Genomic DNA, 16,655 nt, shown 5'->3' on the forward strand with positions numbered 1-16,655 from the left:
GAGCGTACATCTTCTGTATGACAGATCATCAGGATTTGCAGAACTTTCAGAGAAATTCTATGCTGTCAAAGGATATCTTCCATAACATTTGAGAATGAATCATGTGGTATATTGAAAAGGTCATGTGTAGCCTTGATGCTACTCAGCTAATGATAACTTCCATCTTGGAAATGTGTGAAGTTACCATTTGATGCACTGAGTAGTTTCATTACCTAATTTATTTATTCATATTCTATTACCAAACACATGCATCTCCTCTAGCCACTCTTAGCAAGCACATCATTTCTCCTCCCACTTATGAATTGAGAATGCTGTGATAATATCTGCTGTATGCCCTATAAATATATGTATATAAATAAATATATATAAAAACAAAAAACATCCAGTGAGCAGCAGTTCTGCAGGTAGAAACGCTTTTGTTAATGAGATAGGTCTGAGAAGAATGGCCAGAGCTGACCGAAAGGTGACAAATGCAAATAACCACACACTACAACCGTGGTATGTAGAAAAGCATCTCTGAACACACAACGCATCAAACCTCTAAGTGGATAGGCTACAGCAGTAGAAGTCAAAAAAATAAGTCAAATAAATACCTAATAAAGTGCTCATTGGGTGTATATGCTACTGCACAGCCACAGAACTGTTGGTTGCAGATCCTATTTCACATTTGACAGGATTATAGTGATTAAATGAAAAGGGCTGCAGTCCTCGTGTGCGCCATTCTTTTCCCTCTTTTTCTGTATGATGATTCTGGCAGTGTATGTTTAAATGCACTAATGCTAGTAGCATTTTTGAGTCTCCTGTGGGTTCTTTGGCACATTATCTGCATACGCTCAACACAGGAATGAAGCATTTTCCTCCTTCTGAGCTGCTTTATGTCTTCAGTCGGCAACAAAGCCCTACTGACCTTTTCACAGAGCTTGGACATGGAGGTAAAATATAGTTTACGTCCTCTGCTCCTCTCCACCAAAATATGACTTCAAAATCTGACATCTTAGAGAATGAGAGAGACTATAAAATCCCGTTATAAAGAAGGTTGAAGGATTTAAATCACCTCCTAGAGATAAAAACCAAGAAGCACAATTAATATGGCATTAATCCAAAGCATATATATAGCCCAATTTCCACAGAGCCTACTCTGAAATTCCAGCACGTGATCAGACGGCGAGCAGTAAACTGCAACTGCGTCTAGATAAAACCTCTCCGAAGATAAGATCACTTTGATCACTGGATGGATCTAATCTATTTACGATTGTTATTATTCCCACATTCGAATGCACAATGGCGCATTGTGGAGAACTGGAACAGGAAAAGGCACAATAAGGAAAGTGAAGGAGCCTGTCCCTGTGTAAGCGGCGGAAGTGATTTCCTCAGACGTGCCGGACGTGCCGTAGGTGCTTAATGAAGTGACTGCGGTGGCTGGACGCCGGGGGGTGGGATTCAGCCAGCGATGGCCCACCGCCCTCCCTGCCGGACCGGGGCTGGTCTGTGTCCGCGGCGCTCGCTCCTGCCTCTCCCGGGGCAGAGGACCCCTCCCTCCGGCCTGCTTTACATTTTTATGGGAGATATATTTTCTTTCGTGATGAAGCCTCATAATTATCAGAGGCCCCTTCATTTTTCATGGCGCAATGATGGTGGGTGAGGAGCAGTCATGGGTGGTGAGTTTAAATCGTGCCGTGGATGAAGATCTATGCAAAACTGCTCGGAACCCACTCGTCTGTGGGAGATATTATTTTTGAAGCCTCGGCTCCTTAAACAAGGAATATAATTGAGAATTATTTGTTTCCTCGCGCTGTTGGTTGAGGTGGACAGAGAGAGGTCACATCATGGGAGGGGTTGAGTTGTGGGTTTTTTATCCGAAAAGAAGCAAAACAACAGCTTAGCTTTTGTATCTAATTAATGTCTGAAAATGCTGCTGTTTCATATTGCCAAGGTCACGGATATTCATGATGCTTTGAAGTTCAATTTTCCGCAAATAGACTTGCAGAATTGATACATACTGGCACATACATACTTGTGAACAAAATGAGAAATTAGTTTCAGAGGTCCATTCATATTGGGAACCTCCATGCAATAGTAATAGATGAGTTGAGGTGTGAACGAAAAAGTACAGCAAAGCACTACCTTACCTAGCTTTGGAGATTGCAGAATGCCCAAACATCAAGCTCAAGGTCTGGTTCATGTTGCCAGACCATTAAGTAAATAAATGAAACTTGACCCATTTTGTGGGAGCTGAACCTTTGGGACTCATGGAGAGCTGGAGTCTGGCATCTATAACCGATCAGGCCTACAGAGTGCAAAAGCTTCCTGTCATAAAGTTCAACATTGCTATAAGAGGCAATGGCAGCAGGCTTCTACAGACCACATCCTTTATCAACCCAAGGTAGCGGCCTGGTGCTCATGGATCTGCATCCTACAGCTACACAGCTTTTCGGTACCTTTAAAGGTCAGAGGTGTTCCTCTTGTCTCTCACAGTGATCTGGGAGACTGCTGGTGAATTGTGCTGTATGTATTTCTGAGAATGAAATGGGCAGAATTAGAGAGAGAGCGATATAGAGAGAGGATTGATGTGGGCGAACACAGAAAAGTGTTTCTGCACACGTATACGTGTTCATGCATACAATAGCAGAATCTAATTATCTGGATTGCAAGGGTTTTGACTATGAAAACCATGCTTGTTCTGTGCTCATATGCCTATTTGTGAATTCCCAGATAACGGATACTTGGTTCCATTATTATGATTATAATACTGAAAAAAAAAAAAAAAACTCACTGGGACCTCTGCTTCTGTAATGCATTTTGCCTTCCTGATTGTGTTTGATTTTATAGAAAATGCAGCAAGCATCAGCATAGCCCTTATTAATTGTAATGAATATAACTTTCACTCTGAACAAATTCTCAACCATCACCCTCCTATCAGCATTAATTTAAATAATCCATAAAATGTGCTGTGAATTGAGAACCTGCATATAACAATGAGAAACACACTTAAGAATTTGAGTACTAGTTACTCCCATTAAGCCAGATTCACACTTGCAAGCACATCACAGATTAATAATATAGAACATTCTACATTCTACAACAAATACCAAAACCAACCTTCCATTCCCTCTTAATGACCAACAATCTACTAGAATCAGACCCAAATAACATTCTCATGCAGATACGTGGAGGTAAATTAGATTTGTATGTCAATGTATTCCCATAGATAATTATATTTATCAACTGACATGATTTCTTTCCTTGGGTATTTTCCTGGCTTTAATTTCTTGACATGAATAACACACATTGATGTCTAGTGCAGAAAATGAGGTGATGTATCACATTTTCACAATGCACAGACACTGTGAACCGTTGTGGCATTTTCTCCCTTAAAACAATGACCTTTCAAGTCCTGCGAAAATAAGAACATTCCTGAAGGCTACATGATCAATATGTACACTGTATATGTATTGGCCATTCTGCCAACCTGGTTACACCCAAAAAATTCTTATGTGGGCATTCAACACAAAAATGATTGTTATCATACTTTTGTCTCTTGTGAAGGTAATCGGTCAATGATAACAATATAGCAATATAACAATTGGTCTTTTAACAATGGGAAAAGATTAATATTGCTGCAAATACATGGACAATTCTGAAGCATGCTAGGTATATCCAAGTCTCAATTGAGTAACTGTATACAATTGTAAAAGTGCACACAAATGTAAAATTATAGTTCAATGATGTACTTATTTATTATACTAACAGTATGCATTGCTGAAAGATTGATAATTACTGTCAGTGAAACAGAAAGAATGAGAGAGGGGCGAGAGAGAAATAGAGCGAGAGAGTCTCTCATTGTCCCTTCAAGAGATCAAACTAATAATAAATGATACTGACAAGACTTATCACAACAGTCCCAATTCCTTTATACTGAAGATTGGGGATTTCTGGTAACGTCAATGAAATAAACTGAACAAAGCTGATCCCAGACCTGGCACTTAATGGGAAAAACCGTAGGTGAGGCAATCTAGAACCTTCCTTTAGGTTAATAGACAGATTACTGTCATGTTGCCATTTCTTGACGTGTCTTACAATGAGGCTGTGTGATGTCTGGAGACCAAGGAGGTTGTCAGCTCAGCTCTGATAACAAGAATTTAACAATTTATTTAAAAATGATCTTTCTCTTTGAGTCTGCTCCACATTAAGACTCCTGAATGAAGCTGTCATGAATATCACTGTGAAGGCCTTGATGAAGAGGATTTCTTCAAAGGCAAATGTGCAAATACTATAAAATGCACAAATAATATGTTCGTCGTCTTTTAAAACATTGAAGGAAGCAGCAGGGGGGCAACTGTGACATTACATTACTGGCATTCAGCATTACACATGACTTACATATCTTAGGCCACATCCATTTATGTAGCTGGATATATACACTGAAGCAATTCAGGTTAAATGCCTTGGTACAACAGCAGAGCCCTAGCAGGGACTGAAACCTACAGGTCGAGTTCCATAACCATTATACTTCACCGATGTAAATTCACTATCATATTGTTTCAATATTGTAATAAAACCTTTATAGTGGGGATGGTAAAGACGAACCACAAATTTGCATTGTTTTTGTCATGGAATTTACCACGATACTAGGCCTACACTGTGACCTAATTTCCTGTGCTGAAGCTGATGCTCCCTCCTTTCCTTCACTCGTCTCATCCTCCTATTGAGAAGTATGGGGGGAGGAGACGAGTGGAGGAAAAGGAGGATACATTTTTCGAGTATCGGGACGCACCCATGCTCTCTCATCTTAACAGCCAGGCAGATGGACCCAGCTCCCCAGTAGATGAAAAGAGCAGCTGGTGCAACTCACACTCTGCTCACACTCTCAGCGGGAACGCAGACAGCATATTTGCACCATCGCTCTCCACTTCAAGGGCTACCATGTCTTCATATAAGCATATATTAAACTGTCCTGATAAAGGGGTGACTGCATCTGTACTGCGTGTGCATTCATTTTCACCTGTTCAACAAGTGAGTCGTCACAAAACATCAGTGTCATTTCTTTCTTGCACTGAGCAGGGGAGCAGGGATTATTGCACATGTCAAAGGCAAATGTCCTCTTGGTGAAAATTAAAAGATGAAGCTCATTCCTGCGTATCCAGTCTAAAGGATAAAGGATATTTTACTTGCCACACTAAGAGAGAATGGTGGCCATCTGTGACCAAGCCTAGCGGTTAAAATGGTACAGGCACCTAGGTTGCACTGCCTAATCAGCCCAAGGGTTTAAACGCGTTTCTTTTTGCAGTAGCCGTCTGAGACCAGAGACTGTGCGCCAGACAGCCAGAGGGAGAGAGAAGCCAAAAGCCCAGTTTATCCTGCTGAAAACCATTTGTGGGTTTTTGTTGGTTTTATTTTACTTGTTTGTTTTAGTTCATTATTTTCGCCCAGGATCCCATGAGGGGGAATGGCAAAGTTTTTTGTTTATTTTCTACAGCCAATAAATATACCAGTCCAAACAGCATCTCCCTGTCTATCTATTTTGTTCCTTCCAGGGGTGTCACACGGCATTTAACTTTCCCAATTTAATTTGGCTAATGACAAGAAGACGGTATTACTGGAGTGCGCACTTTGCAGTTTAGCCTCCCCTTCAGCGTTCAAAGCATTGTTGAAGTAGGGGGGGGGAATCCATGATCATTCCAATTTTCAGATTTTCTGTCACACGCCATTTTGTTAGGATTGCTAATTATCATGTTAATAAACATTATTGTGTTTCTTTTTGATTTTATTGTAAACTTGCCTGATTACTTCAGCTATATATACGTAAATGTGGGTTAAGGCACTCTGAAAGTCCAAACTGTAATTTGAAACTTATTTTGTTTGTTTTGTTTGTTTTAAGAAATGCTTCATTGTATTGGCATTACCATCTCAGCTGTCAATCTGTAGTAGGGAAAATGCATGGATATGACATTGGATAATCAGTTATTTAGAAAGCACATTAATCAGACAAATCACACTTTATTATACTAACTTGTGATTATGTGTATGTTACATAACATTACATTACAAAGCATTTAGCAGACGCTCTTAACTAGAGCGACGTACAATGAAGCATGTGTCCTGGAAAGAAATATACAGGTATGTCCTTTGTATAAAGTCTGTACATTAAATAATGTCTGAATGGATGTGCACTAATGTTCCCAAATAATCTCTTGTTACAGACATGGTAATGGTATGCAGCATAAATGATGTCTCTTTCTCTGTAGTGTTCTAGACCTTGATGCTCCCCATTGATAACAATATATATCCAAAGAAAACAATGCAGTCTCATATGACAGATGAGTAAAGAGTACACATTTGAATAAAGTTAGTAAAGTGGCAGTGTGACATCAGTGTCTGTTACTAACTGCCACGTATCAGAAGTCTCCTTGTGGGGCTGGCAGTCTCAGAAATCATTGTAATAAATAACACCCTGAAGAGCAATCCTAGGACACAGAGTGAAAAATGCCCTGAATATGCTGCGACTCAGCTCTGTTCTGGCACTGAATCTGATGCCTCCCCCCTTGAACCTGTCGGTTGGACAAATCAACTTCCAAGTCCCATTTCAGTAATGATCACAAGCAACCCCGGTTAGCTCTGATTTAAGGGTATTTATTGAAGAAAAAAAATGTCAAGAAAAATATGGACAGTGGTTGCACACAATTAATTAATCTGTATATGACGTCTTCAAATTAATCAGTTCATCATATCCAACTTAATAATATTGCGTGCAAGCCCAGTAAGCATATCGGGCGATTAACTTTTTTTTTGCCTATAGATTTAACATAGTGATAAGCAAGGGCATTACTCACTCATTTGATGGTATCATCTGAGGTGTGTTTAAAAGAGGTCGGGAATAATGGCAGTTGAGCAGGTAATGTAATTGATGGTACATCTCTAGCTAAAGCTTAGGTTATAGCTGTAGCCAGGTACAACAGTAGTTAGTGGCCACAGTCAGTTTGGTCATGGTTGAGTCGGGTTTGTCATAAAAACTCATATCATCCCAGTGATAACTTGGTTACGTTTTCTGCTCGTCCTTTTCTCCAGAGTTCCATTTTTGCGTGTTAGCCTGCTTCCTTACAAACTGACGTTCAAATTTCACCGCCAAAATGAGCTAATTACATAATTCTGCATCATCACATTATTCAAAATGGACATGACATTGGACATTAACAGGCATGTTATCCAGAAATCTTTGCATATCAGAAAAGAGGGTTCTGGATTTCAAAGAAAGTAGCTTACCACAAATAGATTAATGAATAGTGTTTGCATTTAGGGTACATTCTATGAATATGTTTGGCATGTTCGAAGGTTATTCTAATTTTAAAAAATATCAGTTGGCCTAACAGTGAAGCCAAAAGGTTTTACACATTGATGGTATGTAATAGCTTGTAGATTGCTTTCTTATTCAGGTTTAGATGTTGAAATTGCTATGTTCTCGCGCCGTGTTCGGGAAGTAAAAGAGCATGCAGTTTGTCTTTAATATTTCTGTAATAGGCTGTAACTGTGCAGAATCAATGGCCATAGCAGGCAGAATTCTATTGATCTATTTCAAATTAGTCAATGTTTCAAAAACATATCAACAAGTATGCGGCTTCAACTATTTATAGCAACAGCTACTATGGATGTATATCAACTTACAGGCTGTATATACACAATACACAAGGAATGAGCAAAAGAGCAGAAGCGAAAAAGTGATAAAAAGAGAGCAGAATAAAAAATTGCTAAACATTGTACCATTATATTGCATTCAAACCAAGGGGTAAAATATGGTTTGCAATGCACTGTAAGAATTCCTGCATTGCAGTAAATTCCAGGCACATGCGGGGGAGGGGGGATCTCCAGACACCCCCTTTGTCCCAAGTGCCCCTTTGATTTGGTGAAAAAAATATTATATTTGCATCATTATTGCTGAGGCCATTAATTGTCTTTCATTAATTTTGGTGAAATATATTCTGTACAATAACTGGGTGTTGTAAAACATTTTTTCTAGGTTGGTGTGCCCTTTTCTCTCTTGCCCCTCAAAGAGCCTTGGTCCTGGTAAAATCTAAAAATTATCCAGAACAAATAGTACAACAATCAAATAAAAAAAAAGGAAATAAAGCATAGACCTTAATATTATAAATATTTATCTTCACGTACAAGTGATACATATGCTAACAAAAGGAGAAAAAAAAAACCTGATTCAATACACACTATGGAGTAGTCTCGTTATTATATTATTAACTATACCAGGAGTTCCCAAACTGTGGGTCGGGACCCCATGTTGGGTCGCTCGATTTATCTTTAAAAAGATAAAATAAAATGTTTGTCTCTTTAAAATATTTGAATGTCAGGCACTACATGTTTAACATTACAACAACCCAACTATCATTAAGCAATGAGGTAGGAGAGGTTGGAGGTCATGGTTAAAGGGTGTTGTTAGGCACAGGATGTGTGTGGGTGGGGTGTTGGGGTCGTGTAAGTTTGAGAACATTCATTTGGGAACCCCTGAACTATACAGTAGCAATTTATTTCTTAATGTGTGAGGTCAGCATTACAAAAAAAACTAACTTTAATCATCACAAAAATCTTTAAATACTTTATTTATGTAACACTACAAATGTGAATTATTGCTCTAGTACAAAATATACTATACATATTAAGGGGTGCTGACCCAGAAATACTACTTAGACAAACAGAAAACCCTCATCTGAATGTATGTTTATTTGCTCTTTTCTAAAGTGGGAAACTGAGAAGGTCACTCCTTTTATTGCCTTGACAGAAAAGCACTTTCCAGTGCTCATGACCCACACTCTGTGACTAATTGATTTGGTCTTTATTTATTAGGAAACAACATTTTAATGATTATGGTCAGTGTGTGAAATCTTGACTAATGAGCTGAAATTGCACCATACATAGACACTTGTAATAGCTAGGGAACACAGAGATATGGTAGTAACATGTGATATGGTCCAGAAATGTCCCAAATAACAAGACTACACAAACACAAACCAGAACAGTTACAGTCAGCCATTGGCAGTACTAACTACACATAATATGCACATTATATTTTGTAGCCTTTATTGTTTGGGCACTGCAAGATTAAGCCCTCTTCTTACAATTGGTACAGGTAATTGTAATTTCCATGTGACTCTATGCAGGTAAGGGCTCTTATATCAGAAGAGTGTACCAGCATGTTGACATTGTTTCAGTCTGACTGTCTACTGCAAGGAAGCATGTGAAGTATAGAATTAGCAGAAGCTTATGTACATTTGGAAGTTGCATGGTGATAGGAAAGGAAGAGCAAGAGCATGCATGCATGCATCACTGGCTTATATCCCAAACTGAAACAAAGTGTGGCTATGCCAAATTGTGTCTATTAGCCAAGTGCAATGGTCTGGTTTATTTCCTTTTCTGTCGTTTGCCATCTGGCTGGTGGAGTCGCACGCTGTGCTAGACCCTGACTGGAGTGAGGCTACTTCAAGCAGTTTCCATAGTAGTGAGTGAACTGATCACACGCTTCCTGCACTGTGATTCTGCCCAATCGGTGTGAGGACTGCTGTACTAGAAGCCTAAATTAACAGAGCAGACATGTGCATCTAAAATGGCACCTGTTCAGCTTGTTTTGAGGAACAGCAGGATGTTTTGAAAGCTCTCAAATAGTGAGTGCTTCCCGCAGTGACCCCTGCTTGTAGATTGGAGCCCATTACTGTAGCTGAGCTTAGACATTGCTCATCCTAAGAGGAACACTCCTAGACATAAACTAGTTTCCTTATTGGACTGTGAATAAAATTCCACCGCATATCTGGCCAGATGTGTATAAATAAATATTGTATTGTTTGTACATTTAGTCACCTTTCCTGAAAAGGCCCACTCCAGATGCTTTGTAAGAAATTATAGCCCCATTGCATATTATTCAAGAAAAAAAGTCAAGAATTTAAAGTCATTAAACACATTCTTTGTTTAAATTCAATCTACATATATCATTTACTTTGGCAAACAATTAAAAGGCATAATTATTTTTTCATCATTAACACAGTTTGGTAAGTCGCTATAATTAGAAAGCACTATAATTTGACGATAACTAAATTAAATTGTGAAGAATGTATATGTAGCCTCTATGTGATATGTGATGCCAGGGAGGGTGCTGCAGGAGCCCCAATGGCTGCTCCCAGGTCCTCAGGTGATACCTGAGATGTCTGCAGGCCAATGGACAGTGTCAACCCCACAGGCAGGGCAGCAGCTGGGGCTCATTGCAAATCGAGGCAGCTGCTACCCATTACCAAAATTGATGGGCTACACTCCATAGGCCTGAGGGAAAGACCTGCTGGGAAGCTAACCACTGTGTGCCCCTGATCCCCAGCACTCTGGGCTCTTTTTGTTCTTTGCCCTGAAAATGGTACATTTTTGTTGAAAACTGTTATTTTTTTCTACATTTGATTTGTTTTTCCAAACTAAAGCAGTAAAATATAGCTCCAAGGAAAGTACCCATGGATGCACCATACCAATGTTTGTGGATATAGGCAAATGTTTGTGAGAGAATGAGACTTTTTCAAAAATATGCAGAAAAAACTGTAGAAGGCACTTGAGGCAAATTTGTTCCTCATATGGAGTGTAACATCTCTTGGGCAAACGGGGTGTGTCTGGCACCAACAATCAATCCACGGTCCAAGTCAATTAGATCACATTTCTTCTCCATTCTGATGTTTGGTCTGAACAACAACTGTATTGACCATGTCTGCATGCTTTTATGCATTGAGTTACAACTACATGATTGGCTGTCAGATTTGCACCAACTACGTGGTGTATAGGTCTACCTAATGGTCACTGAGAGTATATTTGGTTAGCTAACTAGCTAGCTAGCCATCATAGATAGCTTGGCAGTAATCAATAATTAAGTTCATGTTACATTGTGTTCCAGAAGAAAATATTTTTGATTGCTGAAGTCTGAAATTGTATATTTAAAGTGGTGACCTATAATGCTAGGATACTTCTTGTAATGTTTATTAGCTAAAGTGTCTAACAAATGTTACGTTAATACAATAACATATTCAACAGTAGGTTATCTGGTTTGTACAGAAATGTAAAATGTAGCATAGTAGGCCCGCTTTCAGTATTCCAGGTCAGAAAAAAGCAAAAACAGAATGTTTTTCCTTCAGTGGGACAGCTCTTCTGTCCCCACTGACACCCTGCCCTGCCCCATCTCATGTCACACATACACATCCTGCCTCTATCAGCCCCAACATTATAAATGTCTGATGTGCTTACAGGTAGATATATACATTCATGGAGCACTTTATTAGGTATCTATTACTTATTGGTCTTCTGCTGCTATAACCTATTCACTTGAGAGGTTTGACGCATTGTGTGTTCAGAGATGCTCTTCTGCATCCCACTCTTGTAATGTGTGGTTATTTGTGTTACTGTCACCGTCCTGTCTTTGACCAGTCTGGCCCTTCTCTTCTGACCTCTCTGATTAACAACACGTTTTTGCCTGCAGAAATGTTGCTCACTGGATATTTTTTTGTTTTGCGCACCTTTCTCTGCAAACTGTGAAAATCCTAGGAGATCAGTTTCTGAGACTCAAACCACCCTGTCTGGCACCGATACTCATTCCACAGTCAAGATCAAATTTATTCCCCATTCTGACATTTGGTCTGAAAAACAGCTGAACCTCTTGACCATGTCTGCATGCTTTTATGCATTTAGTAGCTGCCACATGATTGGCTGATTAAATATTTGCATTAACAAGCTGGTGTACAGGTCTACCTAATAAAGTGGTCACAGTGTACATTCTTACATTGTAGATTATGTCAGATCTTGCCCCCTGGACAATTCTGGCAAAATAAATAACTACCTTCCACTTGGGTAATACGTCAACCGGGTAACACTGCATGTATCAGCTGTAATTATTAGCCTACAACGCTAGCAGACCTCTGAGTAGTTACCACGATAAAGTATTCCAATACAAGTGTGGAATTCTGTGGAGTGCTGAGAGTTCCATCAATGCTCAGCTTAAATGAAAAGGATCCACATTTTCTTTCTCCACATTTTCTTAGGTCATTAGACAGGGGTCGCATTAATGCCTGGCTGTTATGTAGTATACAAGGACTGCACAGTATAATGATGTACACACTGTAGCTATCTACAATGAGAGCTAATTTTATGAGAAAAAGCTGTTAGTTTAAAGTGGCACTTTGCAGTATGTTTCAGTGGAGATGCTGAACATTCACAAATGGAGAGCAGAGAAGATGTCTGATTTGAATTATTTACAGAATGCTACTGTTCCCCAGAAAGTAAATGAAATCAATAAAACTTATCCAAAGCATACACATTCAGATTTTTTACTAAAATGCCCACTCCTCTGAGACTTACACTACTCCACACAAGGAGTGAAAGTCAAAGTATGCCTTTTAGCCAATAACAGCTATATCTACACCATCATTCTAAAGCCTTTAAGCTGATCTTGTATGATGTACATTTTTCTGGCCGAATCTTACAACAATCATCCAGTTCTGACAAGTATTGTACATCCTCTTTCTCTTTTCAAAGCAAGCATTGCTGTTTGACACCAGCACCTCCACTGCAGTAAGAACAAGTGATCTCAGTAGGGGTTTGTGCAGTGCAAACTCTTTAATGAAGTGCACAGTATTGACTGGAACAAGCTGATGTCAATCAAAGCTATTCTGTTAAGATTGTTCTTTGCCAGAACTGTCAGGCATTAAAAAATTGGAGTCAGCTATACTAGACCTTTTACAGCAGATTCGGTTGAAAAATACACATTCTGCATTGATTGAAGGCTTTTTCCTCCAAAGAAATCTTTGAAAAGCAATATATTCTAAGCTAATCATGCTGCCCAGTTTTCTCGATTGTGCACTGCCTTCACTGCATCAGATACAGAGGTTGTCTGTTTGCATTTTGTGATTTTGTGCTGAGTTTTTGTCTCATTTCTCATTTTCTTTATTTGGCTTGACTAGTGACAAGCTGAGACGAAAGGCTACAGCAAGCTCAGGGGAAATCTGTAAGTACAACAATATGCCACAAGGTATCTGCCGGATGGAGCAACTGTCTTCCAGCCCAGAGATATGCCTGTACTCACACATATGCCTCAAAATAGCTGCTCTGCTCTTCCTGTTTTTTTATAAGTGTAGGTTTGAGAAACACTTAACTTCTGTCACTTGCCATTACATCGTATGGAGGAGAGAGCCAGAGAGGCCTGCAGATTTGCTCACAGCCCATTGATTTCCTTTGCCAATCGGAGAGACGGAGGGGGGAGGGGGTTACATGGAACGGCAGACCTGATCTTTTCAGAGCCTGTTTGCCAGGGCAGCCTAATGAATTCATTCTGATTTTCATATGACAGTGCATAGTAACAAGCTGAAGGCAGGCATCAGGCTTTCACAGGAGATCACTCTTCCTGACAGCACCACTCCCATGGCACTGGGGGTCTCTTTATTGTGTCAAGGGTAATTATCAATCTGTAAGGGCACCTGCTGGGAGCAGTGATTGATTTTGTTATTGCTTAATTTTTTCACTTAATATAGAGAGCAGAAAGGTGCCAATTGTATTGATAGTTGACTTCAATTCTGCCCACAAATAAATAGGGTAGTGGCGTTTGCTGAAGCTGAGATTCCTGCTTTTGTCCTTTGAGGGGAACTTGATGAGATGAATTCAGTAGATTGTGATGGGTCCTGTCAAGGGACGAAAACAGCTTGAAGAAGTATCTGAACACGTTGGAATCTTTCAGGATGAGCTTTATCCTCTGAGATGACAAACACAGAGCAGTTAGCTGTAACTTAGCAACCAGATGAAAGTGAAAGGGTCAAAGGTTAATGTATGGTGAACACTTTTACAGAGGGACTCCTCTGCTGTTGCCACAGCACTGCCAATTACTGTCTGTTGGCACTGGAGCATACAAGTGCTGCACAGCTGAATGCTTTGAAAAACCCTACTCAAAGGACACATTCAGAGTCTAAATTCTTACTTTAATCTCCTTTTTCCTGCAGATACCAAATGTTCGGAGGTTGGAAAAGATACAGAAAAGGTCCATGTGAATTTTATTGTTCATTATAAATAATAAGTCAATTGAAACGAAGAAATAGATAATGAATGATATTTGCATAGTTGTCTTTTTTGTCTTGATTGCAGTTATTCTAGTCATGCCTGCATGCCAATTGTAAACCATTTTAATGTTCCAGTTCTTTGCATTGATTAATGGGTAGAAATCATGAAGAATTGGATGTTGATTAGACATTGAAATTTTGCGTAATTTTTGCATTGTTTACTGATAATGTACAATTATTCTTTCACATTGCTTGCAATTCTCACCAGCAAAATACTCCCACTTGAGTATTGAAATCATATTTCCTTTCAAATTACAAGTCGCATCACACCACAATGGGCGAAAATACAATCACAAGTTTTAAGTGATTGATTCCCCCGCTGGAATGCTGCTTATTAAAGTGTTTGTATTGGTGATGAGAGAGAACGCAGGTGGGTCTAGTGGGGTTTCTTCTACATGTCTATTTCCTGCCTCTGGGGAAACGGTGTGACATGCTCTTCACTCTAATCCAGGATCAATGCACATAATACCAGCTGAAGTGTAACTTGTCCGACATGACTCAACATAATGCCTTTTGTGCTGCGGAGCTATATGAAGTGTTGCTGAGCAAGTAGTTACACATGTCTCACAATGAAGAGGCCTCAGTGAGAGGTTCCATTGCAAACTTTGTTTAAAACCATCCGGCTCGTGATCAGAAAATCAAATAAATGCTCTGGAATATGTATGTTAAATATACTGTATATTCTTTCTAACAGATTTTTAAACATCTTTACAATTAAATTTGTATGTCTCATCATACAACTCAAGCTTCTTCATGAGTCTGAAATTATATTTCAGTTTAAACATCTGACTCTTGTGAAAATGTGTAATTAATGGTAGTAATGCCACAAAAAAAAAAAAATGCTTTCTGTGGCTAGCACATTACCTAGTGTTGCTTAATTATTCCAATACATGTCAGAGTCATGCTCATAAATCCTGATAAAGATGATAATACTTCATACCGGAGGGTTATTTCCATCTCAGGGATCAGACTGACGGAATATTGGCATGTTACCAATCAGAGCTCAGAGCTAAAATACAAAACAATGACCTGAAGACTGTGAGACTTGCTGTAGACATTAAGATTTAACTCATAGATTTTTCAGTTTTTCCTAGAATAACTTCTGCGCCATGAACCAATGTAATAGAACCCCAGCGCAGAGAAGCATCAGGAGCCTTGGCACTATTTCCCGCCCAGCGCGGCCTGCTCAGGGGTGAGCTAGGCTAATCTCTTGAGAAGTACATTACAGCTTTCATGGGCTGAAGTAAGTGGATTTGTAACATTGGAAGAACACCAGTAAGCTTCTTTCCCCTGTCTTAAAGGTGGATTAAAGCACAACTCATAACTTAAAGACAAACAGTTAGGAGAGCACTGATTCCATGTCTGGGGCCTTCAAAGAAAGGAGCTTGTCACTGTTCTGTCAGTGTGGTCTGTGTGTGTGCAGCTCTGCCAGTGGATGTCACACACATCCCTTTAATTCCTCAGTGCTGGCAGGTGTGACTGACTGGGCCGTTCTTGATGCTGCTGAAATCTCACAACATCAATAATTCAATTTTATCTCCGACAAACAGTAAAAAGCTCACAGTTGTTGTAGGTCCTGTTGTTTTTTTTTTTTACGATTCATCATTTTTATTCCAGTAATGTCGTATGGTGGCACAAGAACTCTGACCTTGCTGTGGTAACGTCATTTATTACTACACAATACTGACTTAAGCAAACAAACGAAAGGTTCAATTTCAAGAAATGAAGAGTGTGCTGTCCTTACGCTATGATAGCCTGACGTGGCTGAGGCCGGGCGTGAAGGGACCTGGAAGCGTCAGGCTGCTGAACACAAAAACTGGCAAATGACCAGCAGGAAGGAGAGTGCTGCTTTGTGCTGGTGCGTCTGTGCGCCGTGGGCGCTGCGTTGAGGCGGGAGCAGCAGTGGCTGTGTAGCTGGAGGGAACGCTGCAGGCAAAGTCTCTGTCTCCCTCTGAGTGTGGAGGCGAACACAAAAGGCCTGCCTGTCAAACACGAGGCCTCCCTGCAGTGATAGGGCATCACTTCCATGTGCCCTCCCCGCATACCCTCCATCTTAGGTTGATAAAAAAAACCTCTACTGCTAATGACTGGTCACAACAGTAATAGGGCCCTCACAGGCTCACAGCAGCCGCGTTAATAAATCAGTCAATCATGAATGTGTGTGCACCATTTTACAAGGTTGAGACTGAGAGGTTCTTCACATGCTGGGGGTCTGGACACATTTACCATTAATGAAAACATTTCTGAAATGCTTAGCCAGAAATGGGCAGAAAATTACATTGTTATTGTGAAATTTAAATTGACCTAACATATTGCAGATATACACTCACTGAGCACTTTATTAGGAACATTTTTACTTTATTACACCTACTTATAAATGCGATTATATAATCAGCCAATTGTGTGGCAGCAGTGCAATGCACAAAATCATGTAGATACGGGTCAGGAGCTTCAGTTAGTGTTCACATCAGCCATCAGAATGGGGAAAAAATGTGATCTACGTGACTTTGACCGTGGAATGATTGTTGGTGG

The sequence above is a fragment of the Conger conger genome, chromosome 4 (genome assembly GCF_963514075.1).
Source record: "Conger conger chromosome 4, fConCon1.1, whole genome shotgun sequence".
In the NCBI taxonomy this organism is placed as follows: Eukaryota; Metazoa; Chordata; class Actinopteri; order Anguilliformes; family Congridae; genus Conger; species Conger conger.